Raw genomic sequence first — 26,206 nt, forward strand, 5'->3', positions numbered from 1 at the left:
CAGCTGAGGTATACCCCAGTGAAGAAGCTCCACACTATAGCAGCGGACACATCTTTAATGACCAAGAAGTTCAAGTTCCTGGAAGTTCTCTCTTTCCCTGGAAAGTACTGGATCCACACAATACACCATTTCCTATATTAGACTACTTTTTGTTGAGAACTTTTCATTTTAAAGATATACTAATACACTATTTAAGTCGTTATTACCAGTAAAGTAGGTATTCCTTCCTTTGGGCTTCAAGACATTTTGTCTCCTATTATTTTGTGATGATATAATTAGTGTAATTCTCAGAAGGTAACTTTGCAAACTACTTTTTAGCACTAACTCTTATGGTTTTTCCAAGGTGTCAATGTCCTATAGTATTTCTTACAAGACACCTACCAATTCTTCAAGCCCTGGCTCAAGTCACCCCAATTTGCCTACCCTGACTTCTCTATTCCAAAAGACCCATACAATAAGACAGTCCTCCCTAATAAGAAAAGTGCCTATCTGATACCCTACAAAATCTTTAAAACATTATTGATTTTATTCCCCAAACTGTCTTTCGTATCCCCATAGCAATCTTGTGGGGGGTTATCACCTTGTGAAGGGTGTAAATGTCTAACTATTACATTGTTTTGTACACGTGAAACGAATAAAAAAAGATAACATAGTGGGAGTTCTATAACATAGTGGAATTTCCATAGCAGTCTATCACCTCACTGAGACCTTTCCAAACACCTTTCCAAACACCACCCTACACTGTGTATTTTTGCATATGTGCCTTTCTAGATTTAAGCCATTTGAATACCCAACGCATAGATAATTTTTATTCTTCACAACATGTAGCCTCGTATGTACTAGATACATGAAGGAAGAAGGGAACACATTTTCTACAGCGCCTCTCTGGAAAGGAGAAAGTCAGGCACATGGATTCCCGTTGCATGCCCCTACTGACAGGTAAAGGGACCTGTTACACAATATTTGGCTTCTGTCTGCATTCCTAACACATTCCAATTGGAATATTTTAATTCAAGTAATGTGATAACTTGTTAATGGGATTTCTAATCAACGGAGACCTACTGCTTTGAAAACTGATTATGTGTCATTTTTATTTCATTTTCTCCTCTTTCCTCTCCCTCAATGCTACACCACCAGCATTTTGATCAACATTAAAAAAAGAATGAAAACTATGAAATAGTCAAAAGGTTGATGCTCTGGTAAGCCTACATCTCACTATAAGAAATCACATGGGGAAGGGAAAATCTCCACAAGAAAGAGACGCCCCTGAGGATACACCATATTTTAAAATATGTGCTAACATTCACTGCATGGGACCTGGAGGTCAGAAGTACTCTTGAGTGGCATTCAAGGTTATTTGCTGTATCCAAACAGCATGTCTGTTCTGTAAGAGTTCCTTTGTCTACAATCAATTCTCACAAAAGAACCAGCGACACACTACATTGACTGCACAGCACTGACTCTGGCATATTTTGCCTTTAAAAGCACGACAGTGAGTGCTGCTCAAGTTTCCAGACGCTTGTGGCCAAATAGCATTCCAAATATGTCCATTGTGTAAAAGTTATGTGACATGCTGACGGTACAGCTGAAGAATTTCAAGCAAACGTATTTAAGTGAAGCGTCTACAAAACTTGAAAAACTACAAGGCTTCGAAGAAGCGTTAAATAAACAAATGATATAGAATAACAGACTAATCAAAAAAAAATCTGCATTTTGTTAAAATTATAATTTCAATCCCAGGGATGATTTGACTTCTTTTGATACATCTTAATGATATCTGATGAGCTTTAACATCAGGTGTTACTAAAATGTAAAAATTATAGGAATAGTTAAATATGTAATATTTTTTATTTTACACTCAATCATTTTATTTAAATGCATTAAGGAGATTACCGGTACCATTTTTTGGTAATCCACAACAAATTAAGCCTAAACACTGTATTTTTACTTTTGAAAGAAGCCAAGATTCTTAAGAATTAAGATGCAATCCCGAGTTTAAATATGATGATTTCTAGTCAAACCAAAGTTTAGAGGAAGGCAGTTACCCAACACCAAATTCGAAATTGGCTCCTCATAGTCAACTCAGAATTGAGGAAGAAAGTCACCACACCCATATGGAAGTGGGTTTATATTTATTGATACTGTAATTATTATGGTGATTACACATGACTCTACATTTTCCCATTTTACTCACTCGGCATGTTCCAGTTCCACATCTCTCTCATTGATAAATAGTTTTCTGTGATTAATACTTTACTTGGTTTACACATATGTACCATATGTGAGAATATGCAATATTCAGTACACCGGTAATCAAAGTATGCCTCAGAGTAATGATTCTCCAAAATTTTGTGACAATCAATTCGCTTTTTCACTGAGATCTCATATACACAAAATAGGTACCTTGAAACCTAACACACATGAAGCACTCTGATACATTCTTCATTCTATTTAATACCAGTTCATATTCTTAAAAAAATGCTGGTCAAGATCCACTAGGTTGATTTCATATTCCACACTGACCACAATATGTTACAAGGCAATTTTGAGGAATTAGTATTAGTATCTAATAATAGATCCTAATACTGTGTTTCCCTGAAAATAAGACCTAGATGGACAATCAGCTCTAATTGCATCTCTTTGAGCAAAAATTAATATAAGACCCGGTCTTAGATTATATCATGTTAGATAAGACCTGCTCTTACATTGTAGTAAAATAAGACCGGGTCTTATATTAATTTTTCTCCAAAAGACACATTAGAGCTGATTGTCCAGCTAGGTCTTATTTTCAGGGAAACATGGTAATAGGATCTCAACCTGAGGACCACCATCTGAGGACCAGAAGAGTCTGCAATTACCTCCAAATTGTTTTGTGAAAATGATGCAGACCATATGAAATTCATATATAAACTTCACTTAAAATGTTGTCCCCATAATTTTAATAATTTTTACTAATTTACAACATTCCCCTTATATTAAAAATTAGCTAAACTATTAACCTTGATTCGAGGTGCCTTCACTGACATATTCCACACCTACGACATCCATTATGGTGGCCACTAACCACATATGGCTACTGAATACTTGACATATGAACAGTGAGACTGGAGAACTAACTTGTTCCTTTTATTAAATTGTAATTAATAAATTTAAAAACAGGTATTGATTCAGTTATTGAAAAATATATATGTTTGGAACAAATTGCGTGAACCTGTTTTTTTCCCCTGTAAATTTTAGGAAATCTAAATACAGACCAAGCATTTCCAATGAAAAATGCATCCAAATGGAGATGTGCTATGTTTGTAAAATACACACCATATTTCAGATACTTACTATGAACACCAAGAATGTAAAATGGTTCATTAATAATTTCATATATTGATTACATATTGAAACGATAATCGTTTGATCTACTGGGTTAAGTAAACGCTTGTTAAAATTAATTCTACCTTCTAAAAAGCTTTTATAATGTGGTTACTAGAAAACAAAATTCTGTATCTGGCTCCCATTATATTTCTATTGGATAACGTTGTTCTCCATGATATTGCCTTGACATTGCCACAGTGGCTAAACTCATGGCTTATAGTGAATTACTTCATTCTGGATTCTTTCTTGCTAATACAAGTTATACTGTAAGCATTTCCTGGCTATAGACATTCGCATTCTTATAACTAGACATGGTAAATACCTACTGAAGGAAATAAATGCTACATGCTTTTACGATTAGTTTTAAGTACTTGTTTATATCTTCTTTTCAGGATGTAAACTCCAGGAGCATGGCAGCATTTTTTGGTACTTCCCCATATTCAAAACATTCCTGGCACTTCACTAAATACTGAATAGCAAGTATAAGTATTAAGACAGCCTTAGACTAGTCTTTCTAAATACTTTAATTTCTATATAACAGTACAATATAAAAATAAACCAGATTGTTTTAATATTTAATAAGAATAAAAAACAATTTTATAATAAGGAGTTTGTTCTTAATATAGAAAAAAGAAAGGTCATAGAAAAGGTATGCCATAAGATGAGTGGGACAGAAGTGTGATAAAATATTGTATTACAAAACTACGAGAACCTAAAAGTCAAATGTGAAGGTAATGAATCTAAGGGGAAAAAAATAACAAACATGAATTTTTATTTATGCAGAGAAGGCATTCTTAAAATATGAAAAAATTAAGTGAAACTATGTGACTCATAAGTCCAAAACGACCTTGCGGCAGATAAGTTGAGTAAAAAGGAAGCATAATTTGTTTCGTTTCCCTCGGTCCTCCCTTTCATAATGCGGCTCAGTTCAAATAGCTGACCCATCTACAGAGCTCTCGAGTTCAAAATCTATTACGTACATGGAGATAACAGTGAAAATCTTCATTGTGGGTATATCCAAGCAATGAAAAATAGGGTCATTTCCCTGTCTCTTATACCTAGACATACACAAGGAACAAAATAGAAGCAACTCTAAAACAGTCAGATCATGGGCATCTTTGGACATCCAGAATCAAGTATTTTGGGCAATAATTTCTGTTTTTTCATTTAACAACCATTGATTAGAAATTTTGCCTACCGGGGTAGGCAATTCATGATTCAAAATGTTCCTAGAAATTGACTTTTATATTCGTTGAAGATAAAAGGGTGGGCAGCAAATCATAGCACATGAAACTGAGTTAGCAATACAAGCATTTTCTGTAGTTGGTTTCACAGAGTTAATACCACATACATAGAAGGAATCAGTTTAGAGGAAAGAGTCCCATCCTGAGTTTCACACATAAGTTGTGTTTATTTAGTTTTAAATGCTTCTTTGCTGTAAAACATATTGCACCCACACACTGAAGTCACAACCAGCAGAATCTAAGAACTTGACAATACTTTGTGGTTTAGACCATAACCATGCCCTTTAGAACAAAAGTTATGTTTATTGCTTCATATCTATATATCTTCCTGAAAACTGTCTTACTAATTTTTAAACTTTGAGCACTTTGCTACACAACTAGTGATATAAAGCTGTATATCTACACTTTAATCATTAAGTACACATAAAACTATACATTTTGTTTTAAAACGGTAATTCTTGCTAAGACAGGCAAGAGCCAACAGTTCATTAGAACTTTACATTAAGAGGCCTAACAAAATAATCAGCATTGTCTGAATAAACCACTAATTATTAACAGCAATCTACTGTGATTGAATACTTTCTAAGTGTCCAGCAGCATTTGTATTTGTGTGTGTGTGTGTGTGTGTGTGTGTGTGTGTGTGTACACATGTAAAATTTAATCCTCCCACAGGTCCTATAAAGTTGTTTTGTAATTATATCTGTGTTACAGAGAAGGAATTAGCAACAGAAAGATTAAATAAATAGACCAAGGTCACATAGCAAGTATGTGGCAAAGTGAGAATTCAAACTCAAAGAATCTGACTTCAGATTCCCACCGTAATAATTTTTATATTAATTTAAAAATTCAAGTATTCTCAAATGTATATTTTGCAAACACCAAATTGCTAGCTTTCAGGAGACAGCAACACAATTTCTAGCATCCTGAAATGTCTTCAGATGTACAGAGTCTAGAAAATAGGTTGAGGCAAAGTAAAATAAAATCCACCAATAAGACTATTTATTAGCTGTAGTGCTTAAATGTGAACTCTTTCTTTGGGCTTACACATTACTCTACATAATCTACATAACCCGTTATGTATCATCATCAAAAACTGCACATGTACCCTCATTCACACAGAATAATTTCTACTAAGTAGATCACAGGTATTTACTGAACCAACATCACAGCTAAATAAAGGGAAATAAAGTGCAAGTCTGCAAACTTGGATAGTGTACCCCTAATGAGCAAAGAAATTGATTACACATATGCCCATTGTATGGATATGTGTTCATAAATTAAAGGCACTTATACTTTACTAATATATGTGTCTATGTCCATTTTTAAACATGCAAAAAATAAACATTAAGAAAGGCTGAAAGAGTTCTCCGGGCAAGCACGGACTACCTCATTTCAGGCAGACCTTCCTGATGATAATGACTAGAAAAGCTGGTGGGAAACTTTAATCTGGAGGCCAGAAAAGCAGAGCAGAGCTTTCAGGAGACTTAGAACTGGCGGAAACACTGGAGTTCAGGGCTTGCCAAGAAGAGGAAAGCCTGAGGCTTTCAAGTGGGACCTGAAAGGGCTACTTACTCCCTAGAAGGAATAGACTAGGCCTCGCAGGGACAAAAGCCCAGCAGAGTCATTTCAGCTGTGGCTGCCTGCTGGCAATGTAAACAAATTCTCTCTGGAAGAAGAAATCCAATATGGCTAATAATCCCCACAAGTTTTCATCTATAATGCCCAATATACAATATAAAATAACCAGGCATACAAGAAACCAAGATTTGTCAAAAGAACTGGGAGGAAAAGCGGTTAGCAGAAACAGGCTCACAGGAGAGTCATATATTGGAGAACTTTAAAATAACTATTATTAAAATGTTTAAGGACTTAAATGGATAGGAGAGAGAATTTCAGAAGACAACTAGAATTGATAATATAGTGGCAAAAGCAAATAGCTCATTTTGCTCTTTAATCAAATCACTAGACTTTTAAAAAATCAAATGGATATTTTAGATCTAAAAAAGATACAACAACTAAAAGTACTCCAGATATGGAACCCAAGGGTGGCATTTATTAATTTCTAAAAGATTTTAGAACAACGAAGAAATGAGTGCTTAACTTTTGAATTCATTCAAAATGGTGTCTAATAACTCTTTAATCCATTGCAGAAAGCATCATTTAAATGAGTTGCTAAGGGAAAGACAAAAAGAGTTACTTTGCTAAATTCTGTTTTCTACTTTTTAAATCCAGTCACTGCTATACAATAGGCCTGGCTGAGCGCACTTTCTTATCATGAACAAGTCTTCAGCTACAATACCTACTTGTTTTACACTGATTTTTGAATGTTTTCTTTCTGTGATAGTTTTAGAATAAATATTAGACTGAATGAGAACCTATATTCCTAAACTTCTAAGCTATAACTAAATTAATGTGCATGTCAGATAATAATAAAATACTGTCTTTTACACAAGCACACCAACAGAGGGTGTGCCAAAAAAATATAGAGGGTGCCAAAAAATGTATACACATTTTAAGAAAGGAAAATTGCATTAAAATCGTAATACTCAATAGAGACCGATAACAAAAGATGAAGTCACGTTTGACTTCCGTAATGACAAGAGGTGCTCACAGTGATTCCCATCAGCGTCCAGACACTTCTGATGACGGTGAACTACAGCTTGAACAATGTTGACTGAAGTGTCCACTTGTATACACATTTTTGGCACCCCCATCAACAGTTCTGGATAACTTAAGAACCGATATGTTACTAAAAGGAGCAGCTTGTTTGTCTCAAATCTCTTCGATGTTTAATAAGTGCCATCGTTCATTGCCATGTTTCATTTTGCAGCTACGAAGACAAAAAACAGAACTAACACTGAATCTGATGATGGCGATGGATAACATGGAATGATATTCAAAATATCTGAGAAAATTTTTCACTGCATAGCTCCAAGTCATTAATCAGCAGTGGGAATCATTAAATGCACCAGCCGGGATTCTCTGAAAGATTCTTAACCAGAGTGACACGATCAGGTTCATATATTAGAAAAATCACTTGTGTTGATCTCTAATATGACGAGAGACGGGATGCTGATAGGAAAGGAAAGGGCCAGTGGAGCGGGAGGTCAGGATAACAGGAGACAGAGTGCTAAACAAACGACACAAAGACGGAGGAAGTGGGGCGGTATTCAGGATACAGGCAGAGGGACCACCCTTAAACAGGGGAAAAGGCCTGTTTGCGTTGTGACAGGATTGGGGGGAAGAGCATGACACTGGACTTGAGTTAGAGGCATGTCCACTTCCTGATGTATCTTTCTCAGGGAAACAGGGAGTAGGTATCTGCTGAAGGCGGGTGGAGGGTTGATGGGAGCCAGGAGCTTAGGAAGCATAGGTTTGAAATAGCCAGTGGACCGCTGCTGTGAGCCCACTGAAATTAGTTCCACTACAAATCCAGTCTCCATTCTACTTGGTTATATCCTCTAGTTCCAAATTATTCTCATGGTGCAGAAAGCCCAGCACAATAGCAGCTAAAAGGAGACAACCCTAGCCTTCTACATGAGTACAAAGCATAGATAGGAAAGCTGGAATTTCCTCATTGTAATGGAGAAAGAGAGAGTTCTTCATTCTGATAGGGAACGTAGATAGAGACGAGCAGGAGAAGGAGAGACTTAGCTCTGGTTAGAAAGCCCCCTGCTGCAGCTCTGACTTGGGTCAAGACCTGTGGCAGCTGCCCTCGTCAGGGCACCAAGGCCCTACAAGCCCAGCGGGATTCCAGGCTCGCACGTGCCCCTAAATCAAAGGGATATGTTGTTAACAGCCAGATAAGGATGGAAGATATCCTGCTTATCAGAGTCCACACGCTTTAGTGAGCTGCTCAAACAAATCATAAAGAGAAAATTGACAGAAACAACATTGAGAACCAAAAGGGAGGACGGGGCATCTCAGAAGGAGAGAAAGAGATAAGAAGAAGGGAGAGTGGCAGGCATAACAGTCTCCGCACAATGTAAGGAGATGTCTTTCCCGTCTTGGGATTGGTCCACTCCACATCTCGGAGTGTATCTGCCTTTACTAATAAACTTCAGACTATCCTACATTTGCACAAAACTCTGTCTCTCGCCTGAATTCTTTCCCTCGAGAAGATGAGCCGAGGAAAATCATCAGAACCCGGTAGCAGCTCCAGGCACCTGCAGTCTGCCTGGCTCATCCTCAACTCTGATGCACACCATCAGGTGGAAGGGCTGACACAGCAGAGAGAGGATGGGACATACGAACGTTGTCACCTAGCTCTCAGATGGCGTGGCCCTTCTACTCGCACCCTATCTTAAGTGCATATAGAAGCAATTTCATGAGAACAGATATGAGCAAAATAACAAGGTGAGCACACACAGGGTGTGTTTTCAGAGTAGCAAATGGCTGGACTTTAGAACAGGAGTGCTGTAGGAAAGGAGTGAGTGGTGAGACAGAGACATTGAGGCGGGGCTATTTCCTGATGACAAAGGAATTTAAACCGGTGCTTCTCACACTACCTGATGTGGAGACTGACTTTCTTTCTTCTAGTAGGCCATGAATTATTTACTAGAACAAAGGAGAGGAGGGGAAAGACAGTCGACACAAAACCCATTCTTAAAATTATTATTGCAGAAAAAATTGACCCTGTTGAAATGCCCTGGAAGTTCCTGAACACTCTGCATTTCTGTAGTGATCTCACGGCAGACTGGCGACCCATGACCTTGTGCACAGTCACCAGACCAAAGACCACCGTCTGAGCAGCACTGGTGTAGACTGTGGACGGGATGGAGAAGCCACTGAAGGCTTCTGAGAAAGGGGGCCAGGGCATCGGGACTGTGCTTTATGCAGACTGATCTAACGTGATATCCATGGTGGGTCCGAGAAGGAGATGCTGGGCTGGAGATGAGAAATGAGACACTGATTTGGGATGATAGGAGGCGGAATATGAGCAAGATAGACTCTGGAAGTCGAATGAACAGTGTGGACTACTGTCTCGACATGGAAGGTAAGAGACGGTCAGGAATCCAGGATTCCTCTTCAATGTTGGTCCCAGAAGGCTGGGAGACAGCAGTGTACTAAAGAGAGAACAGCAGAAGAGGAATGCTTCCATGTAGCAGGCACCGTCCTCCCCATCACGGCTTCTCTAGCTGCCCAGCCCATCACCTCTTGGCACAGGTCTTCCTTTCCACAAGTGGTCAGTAGTAGATGGTGAAAGACAAACAGCAGCAGACAAGTTGTCCTAACTTAACCTTTTGGTTTTCTCTGTGGAAAGTCAGTAAGTTTGATAATTCTTAGCACATGTATCTAAAAGTTTTATTTCACTAAAAATAAGGAGTGCTTAGGAGATATTAGCCATTTCATACTTGACTGATATGTATAAGAATTTACAATCATCAATTAAATTTTAACCAAAAAACACCTCTACAAATTCAAAAGGTATTAAATTATACTGGAGGCCATTAGAATTATGAGAAATAATACGCATTGAAAAAATGCTTTTGCTTATATTAACTGACATCTCATAACATTTTACCTGCAAAATATTTCTCTTTTATCCCTAAAGAACTGGTTCAGACACATGAAGGAAAGTAACATAAAGTGGGCTGCTATTAAAAGGAACCAGCTAATAGCTAAGGAACGTTTCTTCAAACTCACAAAGAACAGCTTATCATCTAACAGAACTAAAGGCCAAATTTATTAATATTATTTTGTGAAGGCTAATAAGAAACGTAAACCTGTAAAATACAATGTTCTCTTGGGACGGCCACAGAAAAACAGCTCTTGAAAACTGAAGCAATTTATTTGTAAATGGTGAAATGCTGTTTTACGAGGCTTTCCGTGGATAATCCAAGTTAGGTCAGTTTTCTTGCATTGCTATTTTTTATTTAGCCCTCACATATTTCTGCCTTTAGGCCCTTTTGCACTTTATGTGCTTTTTTTTTCCTGGATAGGTTTCTTACTATTTTACAATTTTACCATAATGCAAAAATAGTATTTAACATTTGCTTCATGATCTGCCCCCAATGAAATCTAAAATGAATTTATTCACGTTAATTATACTATCTCTTGTTTGATAACAAATTTCGATCAAAATGAAATCATCACGATCCTTGATTATTTTTATTATCCTTTATCCTATTCCTCTATTATGTCTTTTCTCTCCCTATTATCTTTATTATTCTATTAGTTGGTAAGTTAAGAGTTTTCTAACTTCTAAAAGGGTAGAGAAAAACATATTATAAAATATTAAATTATAATTTACACCTAAGACCCAAAGCCTGCATCTTAATATGAAATGCTATTTATAACTGACATGGTGTTTACAACTAACCTCTAAGGAGAACAAATCTGTTTATTATGGACTGTGAAGTAGAAAGATATTTTGTTGTGAAAAGAACATTCAACAAAAAGGAAAGAGTGTACCACAGATATTTCACACTTAGTATCTTTACATGCTGAGCTGTACTAAGCTAAATGCTAACAGCTAACATTTACCAGGCAATTAGATGTGCCAGGAACTGTGTTTTATATGCTTAGCACTGTACTTTTTATCTTTAGCTCCTTTAATCCTCAGAATTGCTCTATGAAGAACACAAAATTATTCTCATGTTGCAGATGCAGAAACAGGCAAACAAGCATAAGTAACTCAATGAAGACCACAGAGCTAGCACGTGGCTCAGTCAGGGTTCAAACCCAGGTTTCACAGCTCACGCTTCAATCTCTACCCTACAGCTTCCAAACAGGAGAAATTGTGCAGGGACAGTGTATTGTACAGGGTTGTGTGTTCTGGTTAAATAAAAAATTATTTACCTTATAAATTAAGCAACGTAGTAAAGGAATTCATTAACTATTACCACTGATAAGTGATAGAATTACCTTGGCGTTTTTGGCTCTGATTTCTATTTAAGGATAGCCCCGATGTCTATCTAAGGATAGAGTGAAAAGTTAGTAATAATCTTCAACTGTATCCGTATACCATCTGTACGCATTAAACACCCATTTGACAAGCGCAATGGATAGATTTTCATTTTATAATAATTTCAATTTGCATTAAAAAATCACTCAGCTATTAAGATTCTAAAAAATTAAAGTATATTTTATTAACAATAATTATTAAAAAGCTATAAGTAGCCTTCAATGAGTTAAATGAAGTCACAGCTATAATTAATATAGGGGGAAAAAACCCCTCCACATTAAGGGTGGAGACTAGAATAAATCCTGTGATCTTAGATTGGAATTCGAGGTGTCAGTGTGAACTCATGGTTTTTAAGACAGATAAATAGGTTTAGAAATTGATATATGTGTGTCTTTCACATGCACCTGTATATTTCCTAGCTCCAGACACTGAGAAAATCTAGAAGCAATGACATAGTACCATTGGGCATATCTAACACCTAGATCTTGGTTTCTAATGAGAATCCTCCATGAAAAGGAACTGTTGATCCTTTGAGAAATGGCTGATTCCACGACTGGGAAGAAAACAAAGTACCAGATGGACTGACAGAAAGTGAAGAAGGGCGCAAAGATGTGGAAAGGTCTAAAGACGGAGGAAATAGCCTGAAGGGGCTCCCGCTGGGAAAATATGCAACACTTTGAGCATCGAGATAGTAAGAGAGGCTAACCCACTGATAAAATAGGAATCCATGAGTTTATGATATAAATAAATAAAATATAAATTAGGGGAGAAGGGAAAAGTCTTCCTTCACTAGAATGCAAACTAATAAAAGTAGAAAGAAGAATGGGTATAGAAAAATTGCCAGTTGGCCACCATCACAGAAATAACTGGTTCAGGCAAGAATCCGTCATGGGTATCAAAACTAGTGGGTACAGATTTAATCTGCAAGCTGCACCTTAAGCAAGTGATTAAAGTCATGATCCACCAATAACAGGACAGACTGACATGGGCCTCCTGATGGGATTCACTAACAGGAACATAATCCCACTTCTTTGGTGTTCCTGCCAAAGATGTATAACCTAAATCTAACCTTTGGGGGACATTCTTCAAAATAACTGCCCTGTCTTCAAACATAGCAAGATCAATAAAGAAGAAAAACTGAGGACTGTTCTAAGGGAAAGAAGGCTAGGAAAACATGACAGCTAAATGCAATCTGCGACCTTGTGCTGGATGCTTGACTGAGAAAAATAGAGCTATAAAGGACAGTAGTAAGACAATTGTCAAAATTTGAATATGAACTGCAGGATAACAGCATTATACCAATATTCAATTTCCTGATTTTTATAACTGCACTGTGGTTATGTAAGAGAATGTCCTCATTCTTAGAAAATTCACCTTCTGAATCGATTTAAAAGACACATCTGCAATGCACTCTGAAATGGTTCAGAAAAAAAGTCCACGCGTCTGTGTGCAACAGATGACTTACTAAAATGTGGAAGTCTGTCGTTAGGAATAACTGTAATAACAGGCTATGAGAATAACAACAAATATTTGTTCAACGCTTACTCTGTGCCATGCATACATTAACTCGTTTATCCTCACAGCAATCCTATTAGGTAGCTATTATTAGCACCTTCATTTTATGGGTAAGCAAACCGAGGCACTGACAGGTGAAGCACCTCATCCACAAACAGCTGTTGGATTGGGTCTCCAGCCTAGGCCAGCTGGCTCCAGAGGCTGTGCTGTCTCTGATGGCCAAACACAAGGTGGAATTTGAGCTAGTAATGAAGATGAAGGGTCTGGACAAGTTGGGAGGAGGAAGAAAGGAAATTGGCAAGAATCTTTATTATTTGGCCGAAGAAAAGTCCCATCCAAGTTTGAGGCAATGGCTAATACAGAAGTGACTCTAAAACATCTCAAAGACTTGTTTTTCAAAATGAAATAAGCACTGTAATTTTTAAGGTATCTAGTGGACACTGCCTCGAGCTTGCTTATTTATTGCTGTAGTCTTTTTAAACAAGTTATTTCATGTGTGCAAATTATTTGCCAACTAGAATTCAAGTGCCTGCAGCAAAAGAACGTGTTATTTCTTTTGCAACACTTACCACAACAGAGCCCTAAACACGTAACACATAACAGCGCTTAATAAATCCATGTTCCATTCAACTAAAGCCTGTTTTTCACTACCTAAGGAAATAGATTTAGAAAAATGGTTACGTGACTTAAGATGATGTTTAAAATTTACTTAACAACAAAACCCCGCAAATATTATCTGGTAGGAAACAGAAACAGAGGGGAAACTCCAAAGCAGAGAGTATTTTTGTCATTGAAAGATTAAATATAAGGACAAGTCAGCAAATTCCAAAAAAGAAGCATGAATGCGTAAAAAAAAGAAAAAGAAAGCAAAAAGCAAATGAATTAAATGAAATGGGCCCATGGCCCACACTCTACTTTCTGATCTAGAAAATTTTGAGTCTGTAATTACAAATCCTTATTGCTCATGCTATGAAAATTAAAGGATAAAGTTTAAGTATTCAAAGAAAATATAAACTGTTTTAAGTTCTTTTGGAAAAGAGATGGGACAAAAGGAATTAGACCAAGGTCAAATTTATTTTAATCTAGCCATTCCGTTTTTTGTTTTCTTCAAGTACAATTTTACTCGAATAGCTCACCTTCTCACTCTCTAGGCTGGATTTCTCCACTATAGAAAACCGTGAAAGATAATTCCATGACCATTTAAAAGGTACAATAAAAAACTATGAAACGAATGGAATAAAACTGGTTCCAATAAGACTTATGATCACTCTTACTGAAATTAAGAAAATACTTCTTATTTTGTAAAGTATCTTACAAATAATTTGTAAATTATTTTACAAACAGGATCTCCTGAAACATGAAGGGTAAAAAAAGACTAAAACATAATAATAGCAGAGCCACCTCAGGGGTCCAAGTGAAAGCAGAGATACACTTGGAGAATTTGAATAGTGGGTATGAAATAGTGGCTGGAGTATAGGATATCACCGGATTACTGAGTTTCAAAGTAACCTCTTAGCCCAAAGTTCAATTCAAAAACAGACCCAGAGGATGGTTATAGGGTTTAGAAAGAGAATTGGAATAAAGAAGTAAAAGTAGGAGAAGGAAGAGCTTATAAAGGGAGTAACACTGGTGGAGAGGGGTATAAGGGTCGTGTTGAATAACCGAGTCTAGTAAGAGTATGACAGGATTTAATTGTACTACTTGAACTTCTATTTTGTAAGAATTACCAATTTTGAAGATGTGTTAACCACAAAAACACTTGCATCCAAATGATTTCCTTAGCACATGTTCTCTTCCTTACGAAAAGAAAGATGTCTATCTCAGCAATCTTCAGAAATGCTATAGCCTGGCATGTCCCATCAAAAAACAGAGGCCAGGATAGTTTCTAAAAAGGTAAAAACATAAATCACTATTTAAAACTTTTTAAAGTAAAGATGTTACCTGTTCCATGTTAGAACAAGACTTGTAAATGTTTCCTCTCTGGGGCTTGCCTGATATTTGAAGGTCAAGTCTCCACAGTTAAATAAAGGCAAAATCAATGTCCTTTATTAGCATTTACGGAGAACCTACAAAGCGCCTATCTCCAGACTCAGTGCATTATATATGGGGAGGCAAGAGGGGAAAGCGGAATAGGATACAAAGAACTAAGAAGTGTGATCCGTGTCCAAGAGTGCTCTATTTGAGGAGACAAAGCAAATGTACAATGAATAAATAAAGTAAAAGGAAAGCGATTAGCAATGATTGAGAATTAGGGAAATGAAAAAAATAGATAAGCATAAGAGAAAAAAAACTTTGGGCTGCAAAAACTGAAATCTGCATTCTAATATAAGCCCTACTAACAACTTGTCTGAAAAGCTTGGGCAAGATACCTCTCTGAGTCTTAACTCGTTCACCAACAAAATCATGGGATTGGACCGATATTTTTATTTCAATTCTAACCACTTATGCCACGATTTTTCTTGAATGGCTGTACTAAAATTATGATGGTCCTTAAGTGTCACATATTATTTTTACTTATAATCTCACTTAACGATATAAAAACAGAACTTTTAATGTGCTTATAACTCCTACACAACTATTAAACTGAAATAAATTTAAAAATTAATACAATAAAACACCAATAAGGATTAAAATAATATTAATGTAATATGATGCATGCTGTTGCTCTATAAAAATTAAATTTCTGTTCATAATTATGGTATCAATTGTGATGACACAGGTTCTTTCAAGTTCAGCACCTCTCCTTATCATGGGCACCTGAGGACTCAACTGTCCCACTACTTTTCTCTGCTAACTATCAAGAAACCTTTGTTCTTACAAGACGTGAGGTTGCCCCCAAGACATACTGGTTAATTTTACTCCCATGGTTATAAACAGAAATGCAAATCTGGGCTTTGAAATCCCGTATTAGAATGCTGTTTTCAGGTGTTGGTCATGATGACCTTGAATAAGATTATATTATTTTCTTTTAACTTACTATCAAAATGAAAATAGGGAATTTAAAAATTCCAATTCATTACTTTTTTTCCTTTTTGCACTTCTTTGTATTTTATACATCTTCTATGCTAAACATGCATTTGTAATTGAGTGCTAAATGATATTTTTATTGAGATGTAATTATGTCTATATATTTGGGACTTGTAGTTTTCATCAAATGTTTTGATGAAAGGGCTCATTTCCCAGCGTTCTTAGTACCACGCTGACCACCTAGGAGCTCAAACAACCATTCAGCTGACAGGAACTATTGCTAGGTTCAGAGTCATTCACAAGCCACCATTATTTCAAAAGAGTCACCCAAATGTATATGAATATAGTAATACGTAGAGATACACATATACTATAATCTGGAGGTTTAGGTGGATTCTCAGTAAATTAAAATTATGAATTCAACTAGGAGAAAGAACATAATGATCCACATGGCATCAAACCCAACTTTATTTTTAAATTATAAAACTGAGGCCAGGGGCTCTCTCTAGCTTACTCGCTACTCTTCTTTTGAATGAGGAGCAAAAACTCATTAATTCTATCATCTCAGAAGTTATGAAATTTCAAAATGAGTTTAGGCTGATGTTTACTTTTAATTAAGGCTCTCCTCATCTCACATAGCCCTTTAATCCATCTTGAATAGCAGAGAGAGATTACTCTTCGGAAAACAGTACCTTTGTGTTTTACAGAATAACAGTGACTTGATATACTTGTTGAATAAATATTTCTTCATGTCTACAAGCTCTGTGGTGACATCTTACTGTCTGGTCAATTTAGCTAGTACCACCCCAGTCTTATGTTACTAGTGGGCATCAAAACAATCTACTCATCTCAGGTGAGTATCAATATCTCTAATATCCCACCACCAACATCCCATCACCTAAATTCCTTTTTTTTTCTTTCTTTACTTTCAGTTCCTGTCATTCCTCTGCTGCTATTACCCAGTTCAACCACATCAAGAGCTCCAGACTCCTGCCTTTTCTCCCTCCAGTAGTCAGCCTCCTCCTGGTATTACTTTCTTTCCTATCTTGCATTGAATCGATGTATCATCTTTAGCTACCTCCTTAGTCCTCCTGTACTTCTAGAGCACCCGGCCTATAAAACCCCAGGGCTGATCAACCTAACCACTTTCTCTGAGCTTAAACCCAAACGACTTTCTATTATATTACTAAAGAAAATCACAACTATCCAGACTGGTAACTCTATAAAAGCAGTAGTCATCCATCCTCACTGCTGGCCAGACAGCCTCCCTCATTGAGCTCCCAGGAACATACCCTCCACAGCTATACAAAACCTTTCCCACCAGCCTCCAGTCCTCTCTCCATCCCTAGCTCAGCAGACAGTCTCACCTGGACCACAGGTTAACCGAGATTACCAGATGTTAGTTGGTAACTGGTGTTTCCCCTTATTTCAGTAGACATATGTCTCTATCTGCTGTTCAAGGATAATCTTTCTACCTGTACCACTTTCTCACCCTCTTCTACTTCATCAGGGAGCACGTATACGATATTATCAACCTAATTATGGAGCCACCCCTTTCACTGGGTACGGAATCCTTATAAAACGCAGGTCTCCTTTACCCTAATCCCAAATTGTGAACAAGTCTTTAGACTTTCAGGGAAAATTCAACTGTAAGAATTAATCCTCTTTCTGTAAAACACAAAAAGGGCAAATGATAAAAAAAAAAACCAAAGCATTCTGCAAGATACTAGAGAAGTATGAAGAGTAATTTCTAAAGGTATCAAAAGTATAAAGTAACATATTTGAGGAAGATTTATTTTTTAAAAGAAATAGTCATTCTTTTAAGGCATAGTCAGCCTTTTCTTATCAAATAATTTATTAAATTATGTTGGTTTTAAGTAAAACATTACTAAAAACGAAGCTTATATATAGGAATCTTTATAAAACTACAAGTGCTTATCGTAAGTAGAGATTTATAACTAACTCAATCTAAGTTAATTCTATGGTTCCTATACTTTTTTGGGTCATGGACCCTTTGAAGAATCTGATGAGAACCAAGAATTTCCTCTCCAGAAAAATACACATATACTACCACTATGCTCTAAATTTTTTTCAGGAGGGTTCAGATCCCATGAAGTGTATTCTTGAGCCCCAAGCGTATTCTTGGTTAAAAGTATGACTGTTCCCAAGAAATTATATTTTATCTACGTCAAATAGGTAGCTACTATTGTCCATCCCTACAATAACTATCTAAATGAATATGACATTGATTCTTCTTCTGATATTTGAAAAAACAGTGACATACTGATTTATGTGTATATCTCTACCACACAGAAAAACAGGAAAGGAGATAGGTGTAAAAATGAATATGCTTTCTTGTAATGAGTCATTCAAGAAATGAATTTTGATGGGGCTTGGGGAAAAGAAAAAATTCCAGAGTAAGGCAGTTTATGCTAGGTTAGAAATTGTAACAAAAGGATAAACCGATAAAGAAAAAAAATCGTCCCAGAGGAGACTAACTTCCCATGCTTTGGAAGATTGCTGGCAGAATATGACTTTTCCCCAAAGATGTTTTATTTCAGTGGAGGATATTCCCTAAAGAAAACATATATGTGAAAAAGACACACTACTAACTATGGGCTCGTATAGTCTAGCACCTGTGCATTCAGAGGTTCTGTGTAAAGTTTGTTCCCAGCCAATTCATCGGACAGCTAAGTAAGCAGGGAGAGATCATGAATTCTGACTGCTAAATTAAAGTTTCTGTTCAACTTTCATCATACAAAAAACACTAATCAGGGATAACCACATTTTCCTTAAGCCAAAATTTATTTACCTTTCTTTCTCTTTGGAGCAGTTTACTTTTGTAACAGAAAAGGAAGGAAAGAGGGAAGGAATAAGAGTTGTAGTCGTACTGCTCGCTCCTTCAAGTTTATAGTAAACCATGAACTGTTCTGACTTTTTAGCTTTCCGTGGAAGACAGAATAGGGGGGGAAAAAGGTTGGTGGAAGGCAGAACAAGAGATAGGGACATTCTGGATATCCTTTCACATACTATGCTGAACTAGAGCAAAATGGACACTCCAGCAAAGGCGCTACAAAACATATGGTTCTATACAAAGTATTATACAAAAGTACATGGATGCTTTAGTTACAAGACAGGTACTATGAGACTGTCAGTTTCATCAGCCTAGATACATGTGCCCAAAGCAGAGTTTTTGTTCATGAGTTTTCTGCACACACAGGTAAACTTTGAGGCTGTCAGTAAAGGCAAATCATATACACACGGGTCAGAGCCCTGTGGGGTTCACTGGGAAACACTGAGGATTTCCCCAGGTACATGGCTGAGAAAGGACAAAGAGTCTGTAGGCATCAAAGTCCATAAAATTATAATTAGCCAAGAGGCCACTTAATATAATCAAAACTACCTCCTGAATGAATTTTTTTTAAAAAAAAAATGCTTTAGGTTTATTTAAATAGCTCTTTTTCTCTGGCTGGTAAAAGTATGAGCTTTGGTGGATATAAGACCTATCAGATCAATTGTAAAACTAAAGTTCAAAGGTAAGACTAATAAGACAAACCATAGTTTCTCTCCTTAGTCACAAAACATCTATCATATGATTAAAATAAGGAAGTCCAATGACATTGCCTCCAATTCTGGCTCTTCCCAGTACTTATCCAACACTAGAGGTAGAACACTAATTAGCATGGCAAAGAACTCCACAACAAATTTCTTAAAAACTACTGGGGCAAAAGGAACCTAGGGATCATTTTGAAAATTGTTGAAGAAAATAAAGCATGATGACTGAATTTGGCTTACGAAATCATAATGGGTATAAATAAAATCTTTCCCAGGAAACTAAATTTCGTAAATTTCTAATTAGCAGTTTCTACAAACTTCCATTTCTCTTTTCATCGGAATTGAACCTGAGGGAGGGAATCATGTCATTTACTTGGTATGAATCCTTTTCAGAGCAGAATTAGATGAAACTTTTTCATTTTCCACAAATGGAAAAAACAAACAAACAAAAGAAATCCTAAGGTAATCTTTGGTGCTTTGTAAGGTAAAAATAACTCCTCTAAACTTTAATAAATTAAACAGTTTTCAAAAATATGTCTTCATTGAAAAATCTTAAGTAATTTTTTTTCAGTTCATCCAATAATTCTTAAGATTTAGTTGTAAAGCACCATACATACAGAAAATAGTGAACAAGAAAAACAACGCATGCATAAATCAAAATATAAGTGATATGCTCTCAGCTACTCAGGAACAACAGCATTCTTTATCTTACCGTAAAGCTCACATATTTTAAAGAAATCATTTCAAAATCTGTAATATAAAAAGTGTTTCAAAATGTTAGTCTGTCTTCATTCAAATTAGAAAACCACAGCCACCTACTATACTGGGTTTTCAAAACACAGCTAACATAGTAAAAAATGTAATTATTTAATCAGGTAGTAGTTTTTCAGGAAAAACAGGCTAAGTATTATGAAAGAATTTAATAGATATGGCAATTACAAAATATTGTTAATTCCTAAAATCTTCTAAGTACTATCAATTAAAATGTCAAATGCCCAAATGTCACATTTGTCATTCACTGCTTCAGAATCCTTCCTACAAATAAAAGGGAAAGATAATCATGATTTGTCAGTATTTTGACAGACACACACTATGTTTCCTTTCTACCTGGCTAATGCTGATGAAAAACTGAACGTCCTAAGGGATGGCAGAGAGGAGTGGGATAATGGCAAGAAGTTTCCATCTCCAAATATGTTAAAGAGCAAAATCTCAAAACTGTAACAAAACAATTTAAGACATCTCAAGCTCTTATAGGATTCAGAATTTTTAAATGATGTATTTGGTTTTAGATTGGTCAGACATGATTTTTATTTTTCATTTTCACTTTTTATTGAAGTATAATTGACTAATGATGTATTCCTATACTTGATCTTAGCCAAAAGGCCGAGAAGTGATAATGATGTATTTCTAAAAGAATATTACAAATGAATTATTTCAAATGCATGAAAAACAAAAGTATTCCTTGGGTAAAAGGAAATATAATTTCCCCCAAGGGATGATTCCTAAATGAAAATCCTATATTCATGTGAATCTTAAAGGCCCTGAACTGGAGAGAATGTTCCATAATAGTATCAAGACATACACATATTGAGTGTACAATTTCTCAAGAAAAATATCCTTGTAGAGGCCATTTAAGTCATACTGGTGCTCTTTTTAAAAATCGAAAATTGCCTATCAATTATTCGTCCTCAAATAACAACAAAAAAAATTGCCAAGACTAATTTGTAGAAAGAAAACAATGCATTCTCTTTCATATCCAACTAGAATGGTATCAATGAATAGCCATTTGGATTTAAACACAAATAAAAACACTATATTCTACATAACAAGCATGTATCTTTCGTGGAACAAGAAACATCCAGTAACTACCCCCTTCCCCAATTCTATCTTTGATCCTTGATTCTCCACACACTGTGTGAGGTGTATGTATAATGACTAGATTTTACAGAGGGAGTCTGTTTACTGACCAGGTAATTTAAGATTTCTTTTTTTTTTTTTTTTTTTATTAATTAATTTATTTATTAGTTTCAGGTGTACAAAACAAGGTAATACTTAGACGTTCATCATTTATATCCCTCATACTGTGAACCCCCCTCCCCCCATCCACTATCCCTCCGACCTCACACTGAACCATCACATTATATAAAATTATAGTTGGCATTCATTAATGTTTAGCTTCTGATGTACAATGCCATGATCAGGTATCCACAGTATCCCTGAGGTGGTCTCCCAAATAGGACGCATGTCCATCGGATACCCAACAAAATCTTTACAACATTATAGAATACCTTCCCCAAATTAATTTTCAAAAGAAAAACCCTGAGGCCATCTTGTGGTTACCAGCTGCTTCCAAATCCCTTCACCTTTCCCCTTATCCCCAACCCCCTCCCACACACCCATCTAACCACTCAACTCCAAAAAAACAAACAACCCAATTAAAAAATGGGCAGAGGACTTGGGGAGACATTTCTCTAAGAAGGACATACAGAAGGCAAGAAGACATATGAAGAAATGCTCAACCTCACTAACCATCAGAGAAATGCAAATAAAAACCACAATGAGATACCACCTCACTCCAGTCAAAATGGCTATTATCAATAAATCAACAAACAACAAATGCTGGCGCGGATGTGGAGAAAAGGGAACGCTAGTGCACTGTTGGTGGGACTGCAGATTAGTGCAGCCACTATGGAAAACAGTATGGAGGTATCTCAGGAATCTGAAAATGGAACTACCCTATGATCCAGTAATTCCACTCCTAGGCATCTACCCGGAGAAATCCAAAACTCCAATTCAAAAATCTGTATGCACTCCTATGTTTATTGCAGCACTTTACACAATAGCCAAGATATGGAAACAACCAAAATGCCCATCGGTAGATGACTGGATTAAGAAGCTGTGGTACATTTATACAATGGAGTATTACGCAGCCATAAAGAAGAAAGAAATCTTATCATTTGCAGCAACATGGATGGATCTAGAGAACATTATGTTAAGTGAAATAAGTCAGAAAGAGAAAGACAAGTACCATATGATCTCACTTATATATGGAATCTAAAGAAAAGACTATGTGAATGAACTAATCAGAGTCAGTTTTGGGGACGCAGAGAAAAAACCGAGAGTGGTAAGATTTCTTTATGCCATAAAGGTGGGGAGGGGGCATGTTTCTTGTATTAACTTACACTGAAGACTAATTAGGACTTCAGATGAATTTTGACATTAAATGTAGATATAAAGTAGTGTAGCTAAAGCAATATTTAGGGAAATTTATTAAAGGGGTCAAGATACGCGTAAGAATGATGGGTCTTATTAATCCCCATCATCAGGGTTACCTTTGAAACCCTGAAAGTCAGGGTTATCTTTCAGTTGTAACAGCTCTGAACAAGAGAAGGTTCTATGCAAATCACCTGTTGCAAAAACAACTTAAAGCACATACCTTGACAATGTGTCAGTAGCTTTCTATAAAGAGTGCCATATTTCCTTTAAAATTTATTGAAAACACCACACACGTGTTATTCTTTTGCTACTACTCAGGGTCCCATTGTTTTTAAAGCCCCAAATATACCCTCTTCCTAAGTTGCGCTAAAAAGATTTTCTTTCCTTTGATATGAAACACCGTCATAGAGAGAAGAGAAGCACATTAAAATTCTTAGCTACACCTGAAACTGATTCAGAAAATAAGTCTATTCTTCCTGTTTACAGTGAGGTTCAATCTTTCTGTAGGTCCTTAAGTTCTACTTAGTAATGCCAAGAGCTGTGGTAGCCTAAGACTCATTCACTGCCTTGATACATTGTTGACATGCAGAGTAAATAACTGTAGCAATAACACCTCAGGAAATGACTGCGCACTCTATCATCTTATGACCCTCACTAAACCAGCACCGGGTACCTGTTTACCCGCCTCAGTGCTAACACAGACAACACCAGCAGGAAGAAGACTTCTTGGAACCTTCTTACTGCATAAAAACTTCTCAGTTGGAATGTGGTAGCATTTCAGGAAAAGAATTTTTTTTAAATTTACCCGGTAACATAGATTTTACTCCAGACTCTGAGGGTAAGAAGACTTCTTAGGAATCACAGCGCAATTCTAGTCATCACGCAATCATCATCCAATGAGTTCCTAGCCATTAGCTAGCTACATGTAGCTACTGAGCACTTGAAATGTGGCTAGCCTGAATTCAGAAGTACTCTTAAGTGTAAAATACAGATTTTTGCGGATTCAGTATGAAAGAATGTAAAATATCTCATTATTAACTTTTAAAATTGATTACCTGTTGAAATGACATATAGGATTAAATAAAACATATTAGTAAAAATTAATTTCACTTGTTTCTATTTTACTTCGTTAACGTAACTGGAAAACTTTAAATTGCTTATGTTGCATGCATTATCTTTCCATTAATTAAGACAGTATGCCTGTAGACCTACAGCCTTAATTCTCACAGCAAACAAGAATTATCACTTGGCATTTCCCAATTATAACTGCCTTTTAAAAGCCAAAAGAAAAAGTGGTAGTTTCCCTTCTCTCCCAATTCGATTAAGATAGTAATAAAAATAACTTAAGAGTGTAAAAATAATCACCAGAATCACTTTGCCCCGACACCATTTTAAAGAAAGAGTACCTCAAAAAGGCAAAAATAACAGAGGAGGTAAAAACCACATCTCTTAAGTAAGTAAGATGGAAATACACAAACCAAGTTTTCCTAATAGGCCTAAAAGCTAATTATTAGGTTCATCTTTAAAGTGAAAAGGACATGTCTTTCATTACTAGCACCTGGGGCCTCAGAAACAAAACATAAGATTCTGTCTCTATTATTCAAGCACCCTCAATCACCAACAAGTCATTAACACTATAAAAAGAGAAACAATTATCACAAGTAATTCTCTTTTCCAAAACCCAAAGAAAATAAGCAAAACAAAAACACTATATCAGTTTCTCTGAGGCTCAGTACGCTACCTTTGGTCCACAAATAGTATGAACTAAGAAAGCATATTTTAAAAGAAGTATTTTTAAGCCACCAGCTTAAAAGTGAGAAATTCAACAACACATCATTATGAGTGAACCCTCTTTTCCTCTACCATAAGACATCATTCTGCTTTATGTGATTGAAAAATATTTAGGCGTCCAAGCTTTTGGGGGGAAACAAATGCACCTATTTCTGAATCTATGAAAATATTTTTTTTTAAGGGGAGAGGGGGGAACAGCTCAGTAAAAGACGGGGGTTTAAGCTTTCTCAGGTGTTCAGAGGATGCAAAAGTTACTTCTAGATACTTGTCAGTAGGGATAATGCATCAAAAAAAAAAATTAAGGAAGTTTAGATCAATGAGTCCCCAGGGCTTCCACAACAGTTGATTAGATCCTTCCCATGGTATCCTAACAAATGTATAGTCCACAAAAGACCATATTTGACTGTCAATTCCTTATGCATTTGAGATTCATCAGCTGAGTATAATAATCTTCAGACTTCTATGTGCTAGATGATGCATTCCTCAGATACCTTTTCCTTGTGCATTTACATGCTAGCTCCATTACACCCTCAACAGAGAGTAAGCAGACAGGATCGTGCCTATTTTTAAATAGGGAGTAGACTGGCTGCAGTTTCCTGCCTTGGTGGAGAGGGTAATCAAGCTCTCTCTGAGTATCCTCCTTAAACCCTGAAATCACTCGCAAAGAATCAAGTCTTCTAACATTGCCCAGGAGGTAAGAAGACTGCCAAAATTTCCATTAGAGCATCCTATTTTTAGTCTTGGGAACTGGCCTTTTAAATTGCATTCCACAGTACTAAGTGTATACAGGGTAAGCTTCCTAAGGTCTTCATCTTTTTAAGCTTAGAAAGGAATTTTAAGCTTGTAAATCTTCATTTCTTTTTTTTTTTTTTTTAAATCTTAACTTTAAGTCTTTTAAACACACAGATTAAAAATTAGGGAAATATTGGCCCCGAGGGAGGAACGGAGGAGAGCTACCACCAGGTGGTTCCTGACAACCTCAGCGGTGGGGGGGATAAGACAGGTAGGAGGAAAAGAGACACCGTCCACCGGGGTGGAGAGCCGGGGCCGTGGGCAGCAGGATGGAGAGGCATAGGCACCGTGGGAGCCGCGGGCTCCTGGGGGAGCTGGGACAGGAACGACTTCTGGCGACGGTCCCTTAAAGGGAGAAACTGGCGCGACACGCAGGGACAGACCACCCGGAGGCTAGAAAACACAGAGGCAAACAGGGGAGCGGAGAGGGGATCCGGGATACACCTCACCCGGAGGGCAGCGGCGGCGCAGCCGGAGGAGCGAGGGGTGCAAGACGCTGTGCACCCCAGCCGCCAGCCCGCAGGTCCCCTGCATCCCGCTCTTCCTCTGCTCACCTGGGAACTGCAGGCGAAAGGAGGGCTACCGCTGGGCGCCGAGGCTGCTTCCAGCGCCACTCGCTGACATGGCGGCCGACCAGCTGTCACGGAGCTTGCTCGGGTCTCCCGCGGCTCGCGGGGAGCAGACACCTCTGCCTTCCCGCCCCGCCTCTCTCTGCGCACCCCTCCCGGCTGGGCCGCCCGCGACCGCGGAGCATAGAGCGAGAGCGGCTAGAGAGGAAGCGCAGAGGGCGGACAACCATAGAGTACACAGCCTGGATGATCTATCTGCTCATCAAGCCACTCACAGTCCTCCA

At 37.1% G+C, this 26,206-nt stretch overlaps 1 protein-coding gene across 2 annotated transcripts in view; it reads right to left on the reverse strand.

The window, feature by feature from the left end:
• CNST (consortin, connexin sorting protein) overlaps window positions 1–26,205 on the reverse strand; it is a 77,926-nt gene extending 51,721 nt beyond the window's left edge. Inside the window, exon 1 of one of the 2 annotated variants that reach the window (XM_081039029.1) lies at window positions 25,908–26,066. The gene's annotated coding sequence lies outside the window, so the exon portion shown is untranslated. Of the gene's footprint in view, window positions 1–25,907 lie in introns of both variants that reach the window. The other variant, XM_081039028.1, reaches the window with a different exon arrangement.
• Between the last annotated feature and the right edge of the window lies 1 nt (window position 26,206).

The sequence above is a fragment of the Rhinolophus hipposideros genome (genome assembly GCF_964194185.1).
Source record: "Rhinolophus hipposideros genome assembly, chromosome: 26".
NCBI lineage: Eukaryota > Metazoa > Chordata > Mammalia > Chiroptera > Rhinolophidae > Rhinolophus > Rhinolophus hipposideros.